This window comes from Staurois parvus, unplaced genomic scaffold (genome assembly GCF_062004578.1).
Source record: "Staurois parvus isolate SC_StPar_1 unplaced genomic scaffold, SC_StPar_1.0 ptg000048l, whole genome shotgun sequence".
NCBI lineage: Eukaryota > Metazoa > Chordata > Amphibia > Anura > Ranidae > Staurois > Staurois parvus.
Window position 1 is genome coordinate 572,148 of NW_028317844.1, and position 13,030 is coordinate 585,177.

At 44.1% G+C, this 13,030-nt stretch overlaps 1 pseudogene across 1 annotated transcript in view; it reads right to left on the minus strand.

Moving 5' to 3' along the window:
- The window catches only part of LOC149470282 (tubulin epsilon chain-like), a 40,902-nt pseudogene extending 27,872 nt beyond the window's left edge, over window positions 1–13,030 (minus strand). The window contains exons 1-3 of the transcript XR_016308853.1: window positions 12,938–13,030; window positions 4,953–5,026; window positions 2,832–2,884 (exon numbers count right to left, since the gene is read on the minus strand). The product of XR_016308853.1 is annotated as a tubulin epsilon chain-like (transcript). The remainder of the gene's footprint in view (window positions 1–2,831; window positions 2,885–4,952; window positions 5,027–12,937) is intronic.

Genomic DNA, 13,030 nt, shown 5'->3' on the forward strand with positions numbered 1-13,030 from the left:
GACACAGTACAGGGGATGACCAGAGACTGCGGACACAGTACAGGGGATGACCAGAGACTGCGGACACAGTACAGGGGATGACCAGAGACTGCGGACACAGTACAGGGGATGACCAGAGACTGCGGACACAGTACAGGGGATGACCAGAGACTGCGGACACAGTACAGGGGATGACCAGAGACTGCGGACACAGTACAGGGGATGACCAGAGACTGCGGACACAGTACAGGGGATGACCAGAGACTGCGGACACAGTACAGGGGATGACCAGAGACTGCGGACACAGTACAGGGGATGACCAGAGACTGCGGACACAGTACAGGGGATGACCAGAGACTGCGGACACAGTACAGGGGATGACCAGAGACTGCGGACACAGTACAGGGGATGACCAGAGACTGCGGACACAGTACAGGAGATGACCAGAGACTGCGGACAAAGTACAGGGGATGACCAGAGACTGCGAACACAGTACAGGAAATGACCAGAGACTGCGGACACAGTACAGGGGATGACCAGAGACTGCGGACACAGTACAGGAGATGACCAGAGACTGCGGACACTGTACAGGAAATGACCAGAGACTGCGGACACAGTACAGGAGATGACCAGAGACTGCGGACAGTACAGGAGATGACCAGAGACTGCGGACACAGTACAGGGGATGACCAGAGACTGGGGACACAGTACAGGGGATGACCAGAGACTGCGGACACAGTACAGGGGATGACCAGAGACTGCGGACACAGTACAGGGGATGACCAGAGACTGCGGACACAGTACAGGGGATGACCAGAGACTGCGGACACAGTACAGGGGATGACCAGAGACTGCGGACACAGTACAGGGGATGACCAGAGACTGCGGACACAGTACAGGGGATGACCAGAGACTGCGGACACAGTACAGGGGATGACCAGAGACTGCGGACACAGTACAGGGGATGACCAGAGACTGCGGACACAGTACAGGGGATGACCAGAGACTGCGGACACAGTACAGGGGATGACCAGAGACTGCAGACACAGTACAGGGGATGACCAGAGACTGCGGACACAGTACAGGGGATGACCAGAGACTGCGGACAAAGTACAGGGGATGACCAGAGACTGCGGACACAGTACAGGGGATGACCAGAGACTGCGGACACAGTACAGGGGATGACCAGAGACTGCGGACACAGTACAGGGGATGACCAGAGACTGCGGACATACTACATCATATAAAGTCCCAACAGGGCCCCTCCACCCAGAATATCAAATGATCTGACACAATACACCAAGGAAAAGGACTACAACTCCCAGCATCTGTCATTTTAACTTACAGAAGGCAGGGGGCGCACTGAGCTCCGAGGACAGGCCACACCAGCAGATAGGACCGGACTGTAGAGCAGGGAGCACATTATGGACACATGCCAGGAAAGGGGAGGCGCTGTAAGGACAGGCCACACCCGCAGACCGGACTGCAGAGCTGGGAGCTCAGTACATAGACATGCCAGGAGCGGGGACGAGCTCCGAGGACAGGCCACGCCTGCAGGGCGGACCGGACTGCAGAGCAAGCTGGCTGGGTTCGGCGAGGGGACTGCCTGCTATGAAGAGCTGCGGGGTCAGCCCGCTGAGAGAGGGCAAGGTGAACTTTGGTGACAGCCTGCAGTGGGAGGGGACAGGCTGCACTGGGATGGGACAGCCGCTGGCACTAACACGGCGGCGGTGACAGGTGGAGGACTGGTCAGTATTCGCTCCATAAGACGCAGAGACATTTTCCCCCATATTTTTTGGGGAAAAAAGTGCGTCTTATGGAGCGAAAAATACGGTATATATATATATATTTCAAATGTAAATTGCATTTTTCCACATGTATCAGATTATAAAATACAAATAAAAATCTCAGCGGGGTATTTAGTTCATAAAAGTGTGCTACACTATGTCCTTCCACAACACTGTAAACATTTTTAGGTATTCAAATTAATCATTGAGGTATATTTATAAGGCAGTAAATATGACATTCACCAATAATGCACTGCAGATGAATCTTCCTGATGTTTGTGTTTTATATTACAGTAATTGATTTACCTGCAGTGAATATCACATTTACGGCTTTAAAATTATGCCCCACAAAGTTATTGCCAAGTTACCACTGCATACTGATACCACTAAATTTGTCCCATGTATCTAGGTTTCATTGACGCCAGAAAGGCAGTATGACCAGCTAACATTGTCAGAAAGAGAGGTCAAAATGGCAGTCATTGTGTTTCTTTCATGACATATTTAATGGCCAGGGAGATATCAGTAAAGAGGTCTTGGTAAGAACAGTCCTACAACCTGGTGCAAGCTATAGGACTACTAAAAGCCTATTCACGCGCGTGTGAATTGCAACACATGAGGTAACCCACACACAAAGATGTGAATGGCCCTATATAGTTCCCCTTAAACATATACTAAACCGTATTGCATTCATGTAAACCAGCCACATAGGAGAGAATGGAATTTCTATTTCAAATGCATTTTTATTCATGTGTTTTACTGCATGAAAATGGTCAGGTTTGAATAGGCACTGATACTGGCCACATGCAACAAATCAAACTGTATAAACCACCCAAGCATGATGTTAGCGGGCCAATGAACACCTGGAACCACTACAATCATCCTCTAAATTAATTTACCAACATGACAGACTGTCCTGACCGATACAAAGCTTTCTGAGATTAATTTAAGTCAAGGGATCCATAGCACTGACATCCAGTTCTTCAGATTATGCACAATAGTTTTTCAGGGCTGTGCAAGCAGCAGATTTAAAGTTTCTTATTTTTCTGCATGAACAATAACCCTTACCTTGTATCAACATTTCTAGAAAAGCTGCACAGAGCTTCATCGTAAATTCCTTTCTGGAAAAAGAAATGGTTTGCATCTGGTTATATATTTTTAAAACACTAAAAAGATGTAAGAACAGCTCTACAGTATTCATTTGCCTATGGCGTGAACCTAACCACAAATGTAACGGTCTAGGCTTCAAATGATTCCTCTGGAGCTCTTTAAATTAGAACTATGGCTTCCCATATATATTATGCTGCATCTGTGGTTACCAATTTACCTTATCTCCCCTACATAGTCTCACAATACTGGCTGACCCTACCAGTGTAGTTCATCTAATGCAGCTTCCTGTGATGGGGGGACAACACTGCTGCACTGCTACCAAATTCAAAGCAGCATTGTCACTCATGCAAGCTGTGTCTGCTTGTACTACAGTAGGATCAGAAGATGTTGAGGGGGCGCAGCTATTAACTAGTCCTGACCAGTGCTTTCTGGATTGATAGAAGCCACTGTGCTGCTGTACCTCCACCACAATGTAAGATGCCATGTCTGGGAAGAGAGTGTGTAAGGCACAAATGAAGGAGGATTTGGCTCACTCAAGGGAGAGATATGAACGGTTTGCTTTTTAAACTTTTTAAGACTCTTGCATCACATAGCAACTGGATTTGAAACCTGGATTCACATGTTACAATGTGATTGGACAATGTCTGTACATCCTCCTTTAGATCCACCAACAACTGTATAACGCAAGTGCCTGCCTAAACAATTCATTTATTTTGTATCCAGTCAGGGTGGCTGTGGTTGCTGGGAAGGAGATTGTACAATCAAATTGTAATGTATGGTGCAAGCTTTAAAGACTAGACCTAGGTTGTCCACAGATTCTTGACTTGGCATTTGAAAGATAAATGACAGGAGGTAAACCAGGTTTTCAGCCTCTTGATTGCCCACAAGGAGTGACGTGATCCTACACATGTACACAGAAGTCAGTCAATCATGTGCAACAGCACAGGAGGCTGTGAGCAAGCAGGCAAGTGTCTTATTGCAAGAGACATACCACGTGTCTTCTGCAATAAAGAGCTGCCTCCTCCCGATTTTTTAAATGCTAAGGTTAGTTCCACTATAATTAAGGCTTTGGTTAAAATGCATTAGCACTTTGCTGAGTTTGATAGAATGCACCAGCTTCCTCGTCTTTTATTGACTAAAGCATTGTGATGGATCATAGTCGGACTCCAGCTCATCAAATTGTATGCTTTGGAGGTGTGCAGGAGCCTGGGCTGTTGAGGTCAACATCCCTGGAGTGAATACTGGCATGAGAGTTACCCTTGTGACACTTTTACATTTTTAAGCTATCACAGGCTCACTTTAACGTCTTAACCTCAGTATGTATTCACAGCATTGACCATGAGCAGAAACATACTTTAAAGGATAAGTTCATCTTTGGTAACATGTTACACCCGTATTTAGGGTGTACCATGTTACCAAGATTACCTGCCTGCACCTGCCCTGATACCCCATTGTGACAGTGGGCAGGGGACCTTCTCCCCGCACCCGCTGTTACAATTCAAGACAGCACAGTAATGCATGGCTGCACCCACACGGCAGCATCATTCATTCAGTTTCCTGTGAATTAATGAACTACAAGGGTGCTGGCGAGCTCTCTTGTAGCTCATTGATTCCTTCTGGACTGATTGCCTGTATAGGAGGTACAGCAGACAGTTGACAGAGTCTGCAGGATCCTGACATTGCACCTGTGCTCTGCTGATTGTGGGTGCAATGATTTATAGGCTGCAGAGTATACAAAAATAATATATGCACATTTTTTTTACCTGCAAAAAGATGTGTATTTATTATTATTTTTATTTTTTTTTTTTTTTCAAAAGGTAAACAGCATTTAAGCCAAACAGCTCAGCATAAGCAGCCACATGAACACTTGAAGTATTTACTTTGCTTTGGACTAAGTTGAAGATGAGCTGTCATTAATGTTGTCCCTGCAGACCTGCTTCTCCAGAACGCCTTCTCCGATTTGGTACCACTCAGGACTATTTTGAAGTGCAAGTCACCAAAGGAGCTTTAAACATAAAGTACGTGCCACCTTGGATTTAACAAAAAAAAAAAAAAAATCTGAAAAGGAAGTTGTTTTACCTTGTTGACGGAAGCATGTTCTCTCAATGCAAGGTCCCAGAACCTGCACCCAATCTGATTTCCACACTGCCCAACTACACGAGAAAATAAGAGCAATACAAATCTTAAAACATTGTCAGAATTGATCTGTTGCTTAGGCTATAATTTTGTAAGACAGAATGTTCCCACGTTCAAAGCAGTTTCCAATTTATTGTCTTCATATTTCAGTCTGAGAAGAAGCTACATTTTTACAAGTATTATTTTGGATTATAGGAAGATACCCACTTAGGGAATATCTAAAATCCACACAGATGGGGAGATTTGCTAAAACTGGTGCAACTGTACATAGTATCCAATCAGCTTCCAGGTTTTATTGTCAAAGCTTAATTGAACAAGCTGAAGTTAAAAGTTGATTGATTATGCACAGCTGCACCAGTTTATCTCTGGGTTTACAAACTAGCCTGCAGGCTGTGGGCTGGTTGCGGGTGTAGGAATTGTACGTGTTCCCGCACCTGCAATGGAATCGTGCTGCTCAGACCGCAGAATGTTTTTTAAAAAGGTACATGCATCTTTTTAATGCAGGAGATGCAAGCACAGCAGCCCATTGAAATGAATGGGCTACCGTGCCCAAGCAAATACAGACAGCACGGTCCGCACTAGTGTGAACCAGGCCTTCGCAAATCTCCCCCACAGAATTGGAACTCAAAGATCTTTTAGCAACTGCACTCTTCTTACCATTTACTAATGACGATAACTAAAAGTATGTCCGTAAGTTCAGCATGTTCATTCAATGCATGGTCTGATTATGAAAGTGGCACAAACATGGAGTCTTTACAGCAATCTCTCTGTGACTCAGGGTCACATGTGGCTGAATAGCATAGCCCCTAAAAGACTCTACAACAACAGAGAGTTGAGAAACTGAGAAGCTGATCTTTCAAGAGTACATAATAAACTAGAAAAGCTACAATTTCTGGGGAAATTGTGTGAAGTGTTCTTGCCTCCACCAGTAGTCTACAACTCACACTCTAGCTTTTGTCACTCTGCTGCCTGCTCACACACCTGGCGTATGGCAACTCACTCTACAGCAAGGGCAGAGAAGAGCGGTTAAAAACAAACTGCTCCAACTTGCTCACTTCACTGGTGGTTGCCATCTTCAAATGGTTGTAGTTTAAAAACTATAAATTCTACAGCGAAGAGCTTTATATTGTGAGAATCACAAGACCCAGACCTACATTTTGCATAGTATGTCTCTGAAATGTTAAAAATAAAAGGCACAGTCACATTTTAGATATTGCCCTTCAAATTTGAGGTGGCTAGAGTGGAGTTTCAATGAATGTCAATGGGCGGCGTGAGTTGCAAACAAATGGTCATATTGTGAAAACTATCAGGGCTATGGCTTAGCCCTGGACATTTTTAGTGGCAGCAGGGATAGCTGAACGTTTTGATATAAGATTTGTGTAGGTGGGCTTGAAAATGAGGGAGTGATGGCAGTTTAGAAATCATGTCCTGATTTTTCGGCTCACACTCTAGCTTTTGTCAGCTCTCACTCTAGTTTTGAACATTCTGCCATTCGTTCCTATGGGACCAATTTCACCACAAAAACGCCGATATTTCGTGAACCATGCAGTGAAACGTTCCACAAAGTAATAGCACACCAATCGGGAACAATCCGCACGTTTCTGTATATTACTGTCTATGTAGTGTAAAAACTGTGGGAGGAGTTAGGGTGGTAAATTTGGCTATAATAATAAGAATATATATGTGAGATAACAGTAAGTGGTCTTGCCATGCAAGAACACTTCACAATACTAAGCCTTTACAGACAATAGCATACTAGTTTACCAAAATATATTTACCTTACTAAGGGCTGGCTCGTGGTGCGGGAAAGCCGTGTTTCATGCATATTTTCAGGCTTGAGTTCAAAACTCATTGCAGTTGCGATCAGCAGCGGGCGTCAAGTTAATTACACCCCAAACATAGTGCGTTGCCTGTACCGGATCGCGTTGCAGCAAGTTTGCGAAAGTAGTGCATGAATTTGGTGTGGTAAAGTGTGATTTCAGCTAAAATGAATGAACTCAAATCGCTCCACACTGAACTGCATGAGAAAGGCAGAAAAAAAATCCAGAAAAGCATGATCCAATTTGCTCCTGCAGGGCACAAAATTCCTTCTTGATCCCCCGAGAGGCATTTGGATATTCTCTGGATTAACTTTACCTATAAAATGTTAGTATCCAGTTATATTCTGTGTATCTTGTACGAGCAAGCAGATATACTGACAGATCTGCAGGAGACCTGCATGGCACCTGAGATCTGCTGATTGCTTGTGCAATGCTTTCCAGACTCCTGCAAACAAAAAATAATAAATGCACATTTTTTACCTGGAAAACAACGTACATTTATTATATGTTTATCAAAACTTATCCTTTAACCAGTTAAACTCCGCCCTATAGCAGTTTTACTGTCTCTTGATACATTGCACACAAAACTGCAGGGTTAGCAAGATCAGGCCTTATTTCTGCTAGCACTAACCGGTAAATATTTTTTGTAGCGATTCAAGCAGTCCCTGACAGCCAGATGCTCTTTTTTCCCCATGAGTCGCACTAGGTATCTATACATTTAGTGGCCAAAATGTCCAATGAAAGGTACACTAGTGAAGAGGCCTACAAGATTCTGAGCATGTCAGAGGAAAGTGAAGGGGAAACCTCACTAAACAGAATCAGGCTCAGAATATGAACCTGTAGAGAGCAGTGGCACCCTGACAGATAGCTCAGACGGTGGAGTAGAGTTCCTTGCTAAGGTCAGGCGTACCCAACCCTGTTCCTAGGTTGATGAGGTGTTACAATTGCATGATGATTCTCAGAGCGCCACTACTAGTGCTACTCTATCTTTTGGTAAAAAAAGGCGAGCACCAGCGGTCTAGTACATCCTGGTCTTATACATACCAGCACTGCAGTATCATTTGATGATGTGGTGAGTCCCATAAGTGAAGTACAAGCTGGTGCAGTGGCTAGCACAAGTAGTGTCCCGCAACTACCAAGAATTTGAATACAGGCCCATAGAGTCCTTCCGGATGTGCTTGCAAATCCTGATTGGCAGCCCACAAATTCTGCAGCACCCGCACTTCCCCCATTCACTGCCCAACCTGGAATTCAGGTGGAAACAGCAAATTTAAATATTCCCCTTGATTTTTTGGAGCCGTTTTTCACGGAAGATCTTTATGGATTCATTGTGTATCAAAGAAATTTATACACACACACACAACAATTTATCACCGCCAACCCAAATTCAAAGCTTGCCAGACCAGTTGCATGAAAACCTATTACGGCTTTCGAATTTAAAGTTTTTTGGTCCCAACTCTCAACATGGGCATTACTAAAACAAATTAATTGTGATTGTATAGGTCCACAAACCTGATTCATCATATGCCCATGTTCTCTGCTGCCATGGCCAGGCATAGATATGAGAATATAATGCAATTTATGCATTTCAATGACATTACACTCTGTCGTTCTTGGGGTGACCCTAAAAAGGACCGGCTCCACAAAATTCAGCTCCTAGTAAATCACCTTAACCAGAAATTTGCAGATATGTATACTCCCCAGCAAAACATCTGCGTTGAGGAGTCCCTCATTAATTTTTCTGGCCGCCTTGCATTCAAACACTTTCTCCCCAGCAAGCGTGCCAGATATGCGGTCAAAATGTATAAGATCTGTGAGAGGGCAACAGACTATATATGAAATTTTCAGATTTAAGAGGGAAAAGATAGTCACATGGAGCCCCCTGGATGCCCAGTGTATATGGGGAGCAGTGACAAGATATTTTAGGACTTGGTGTCACTCTTTTTCCATATGGGGTACCACTTATACGTGGACAACTTTTTTTACATGCCACTATTTAGACATTTGTACAAATCTTGGAATTGGTAGATGTGGCACCGTGTGACCTAATTGCCGGGGCTTCCCCCAACAGCTTGTAAATGCCTGTCTTAGAAAGGGGGAAAAAGCCTGCTTGAAAAACAATGAATTGCTTGCAATGAAGTAAAAGGACAAAGAGGATGTTTTTGTGCAGTCTTTAATTCACGTAGACAGGACCATCCAAATTTCCATGGCAGCTGGTGTTGTTGAGAAGCCCCTCTGTGTCCACAACTATAAACTTAACATGGGAGAGGTGGACTTTAATGACCAGATGATGAAGCCATACTTAGTTTCCCAAAAAGCCAGATGCTGGTAAAAAAAAGTGTGTTTATTTATTTCAATTCGCTCTATAAAACTGTTTTGTGATTAACAAAGCAACTGGATGTAGTGGATCCTTCCAAAAATTCCAGGAAGCGATCATCATGGCCCTTTTGTATCCAGAAGATGCTGTGGCATGTGAGTTATCGCCGCAAATATCAGATCAAGGGCAGCAATTCTAGCACTAGACCTCCTGTAAAGCGTCGCCTATGGATATTAAAAATGTTTGCAGTTTTTCGCCGTTGCACGGGGCGTGTGCAGTTTTAAAGCATGTCAGGTTTGGTATCTATTTACTCAGCATACCATCATCTTTTATATTTTAACAAACAATTGGCCAATATATTATGTTTTTGTACCTTAAAATAAAAAAAAAAAGTGCATTTTTTTTTAAAAAATGGCTTTTGAAAAATCGCCGCAAAAGTACTATGTGACATAAAAAATTGCAACACTCACCATGTTATTCTCTATGGCATCTGTTTTAAAAAAACAATGTTTAGGGGTTCGAAGTTCGTTTCTAGCAAAAAATACAGATATTTTAATGTGAACAAAAAGTGTCAGAAAAGGCTTGGCCTTCAAGTGGTTAGAAGAGTGAGTGATGTGTGGCATAAGCTTCTAATGCTGGGCATGTTGAGTCAATAGAAGAAGAATTTATTTTTTTTTTTATTTATTTAGTTTTTGGAAAATGGCAAAAAATGTATTTATTTATTTTTTACACAAAGTTGTCACTTAGATGATATATTGCCCACACATGCCATGGGTATATGTGGAATTACTCCCCAAAATACATTCTGCTACTTCTCCCGAGTATAGGGGTACCACATGTAAGATACTATTTGGCAGTCTAGACGCATACAGGACCCCAAACTCCAATAAGCACCTTCAGGCTTTTAACCGCCTCCCGCCTGCCATATAAAGTAAAGACAGGCGCAAGGCGGTTCTCTCGTTCTGGGAGGACGTCATATGATGTCCTCCCACTCTAACCGCACATGCGCGGATCAAGGGTCACGCAGTGCGGCGATCGGTGGCGCGCTGTGTCCCTAGGACACAGCGGATTACTGATCAACGGAAAGAACCGAAGATGTCGGCTCGGTTATGTGAACAGCTGTGTCCAATCACAGCTGATCGCATGTAAATTGGGAAACGCCGGTTATTGGTATTTCTCGCCTCACGAGCTGTCACGCTGACAGCTTGAGAGGAGAGGACAGCTGGTAATCAGCATCCCTCAGAGGGGACATGTACACTGATCATCAGAGCACGAATGATCAGTGTGCCCTGATGATCAGTGTAGCCCCAGCAGTGCCACCTATCAGTGTCCATCAATGCCAGCTGTCAGTGCTCATCAATACCACCTGCCAGTGCCCATGAGTGCCTCATCAATGCCACATATCAGTGCCTACCAGTGCACATCAAAGCCACATATCAGTGCCCGTCAGTGCCGCCAGTGTCATATATGAGCGTTGCCTTTCAGTGCCCAGGGATGCCTGTCAATGCCCATCAGTGCCACCTACCAATGCCTCCTAATCACTGCAGCCTATCAGTGTCCATCACTGCAGCCTCATTAGCGCACATCAGTGAAGGAGAGAAACCTCTTATTTACAAAATTTTATATAACAAAAACAAAGAAAAAACTTTTTTTTCTAAATTTTGTTGTTTTTGGTTTGTTTAGCAAAAAATAAAAAACCCAGAGGTGATTAAATACCACCGAAAGAAAGCTCTGTCTCAAAAAAATTATAAAAATTTCATATGGGTACACTGTTGCATGACCGCGCAATTGTCATTCAAAGTTTGACAGCGCTGAAAATTGGCTTGGGCAGGAAGGGGGTTTAAGTGCCCTGTAGGCTAGCGGTTAAAGGGCTTTATTTCCTCATTACACTTCCTGACTACCTATCACAGTTTCGGAGGCCCCCCAAATACCAGGATAGTACAAACACCCCCCAAATGACCCCTTTTTGGAAAGTAGACACCCCAAGGAACTTGATAAGATGTATGAAAAGCATTTTACAGATCTTGTTTGTTGCAACAAATTTTTGGAAAATGAAGAAAGAAAACAAAGCTACAACTTTCACATAAACCAATTAATTTACACCTATTAGGATTTTTTTTAGCAAAGACAACACAATACATTTTGGCCTAAATTTATAACGAAATTTTATTTTTATACTTTTTTTACTGGACATGTTTAATAGCAAAAAGTCAAAAATATTGTTTTTCTCAAAACTGTCAGTCTTTTTTTATTTATAGTGCAAAAAAGAAAAAACAGACAGGCGATCAAATACCACCGAAAGAAAGCTCTATTTGTGGGGAAAAAAGGACATAAATTTCATTTGGGTGCATCGTTGCATGACCGTGCAACTGTCAAAGTAACGCAGCGCCGTAACGCAAAATATGGCCTGGTCAGGAAGGACAAGTGGTTAACTACTTGCCAACTGCAGATACCCGAATGTTGGCTACACTGCGGCCGGCAAGTTCTGGGAGGGTGTCATATGACGTCCTCCCAGAACGCGCTCTCCTGCGCGCCCCCGGGGGTGGGCACCTGGTGATCTCCGTGATCGCTCTGTCCTACGGACACACTGATCAACTGATCACAACTGATCACGTGATGTGGTAAAAGGCCAATCACAGCGGCCTTTTACCACGTGGTCAGCCGTGTCCAATGACACAGAGCGTGAGGAAAGTACTTGCCGAGAACCGGCAGTTGTCAGAGCAGGGATCGGCACTGATGATCAGTGCCCTGATAATCGGTGCCCAGCAGTGCCACCCACCAGTTCCGCCATCTGTGCCCAGCAGTGCACCCACCTGTTGATAGCAGTGCACCCACCTGTGCCACCCAGCAGTGCCACACACCTGTACCCAGAAATGCCACCTACCTGTGCCCAGCAGTGCCACCCACCTGTGCCCACCTACCTGTGCCCAACAGTGCAGCCCAGCAGTGCTGCCAGTCAGTGCCACCAGTCAGTGCCCAGCAGTTGTGCCAGTCAGTGCCCAGCAATTGCACCAGTCAATGCCTAGCAGTTGCGCCAGTCAGTGCCCAGCATTGATTCCAGTCAGTGCCACCTATCCGTGCCACCTCATTAGTGCTACCTATCAGTGCCACCTATTAGTGCCCATCAGTGCTGCCTCATCAACGCACATCAGTGAAGGAGAAAAATTACCTGTCTGAAAAATTTTATAATAGAAACAAAGAAACTTTTTTTTTTCAAATTTTTTGCACTTTTTTTGTTTATAGCACAAAAAGTAAAGTGCCCAGCGGCGATTAAATACCACCTAAAGAAAGCTCTATTTGTGAGAAAAAAAATGATAACATTTTCATATGGGTACAATGTTGCATGACCGCGCAATTGTCAAAGTGCAACAGCGCTGAAAGCTGAAATTTGGCCTGGTAAAGAAGGGGGTATAAGTGCCCGGTAGGCAGGTGGTTAAGCAATGATTGATGTGTGCCTCTCAGATAAGTTACCTCTGACAACAACTATGTTCTCTTTAGCTGCAATGGCGGGATTCTTCCCAATGACTACAAATATGAGGAACATTCTTCCCCTGACCCTCTCACTCGTGTCCCTGACACATGAAGGGTTTTTTAATGGCTCCTCAATGTAGAAAAAAGCCTGAGAAAGGTTGCAGCAAATATCAGGTCCATCCCCACTTACAGAACTCCTCCATAGCACGGACGTGCCACTTATCAAGTTAGAAGAGGGAGCAAACTTTTAGAATGGCACCAGCAGAAAAGAAAAAGTAAAGCAGCCATGCATCACCTCCAGTATCTCCATTATTCCTCACCTTGTACAACTATAGACTGTGTCATCTCTCCCGCACTGACAGCACCGCTTACCGCTCACAATACCTGCCCGCAAGAGGAACTTTTCTTTCTGT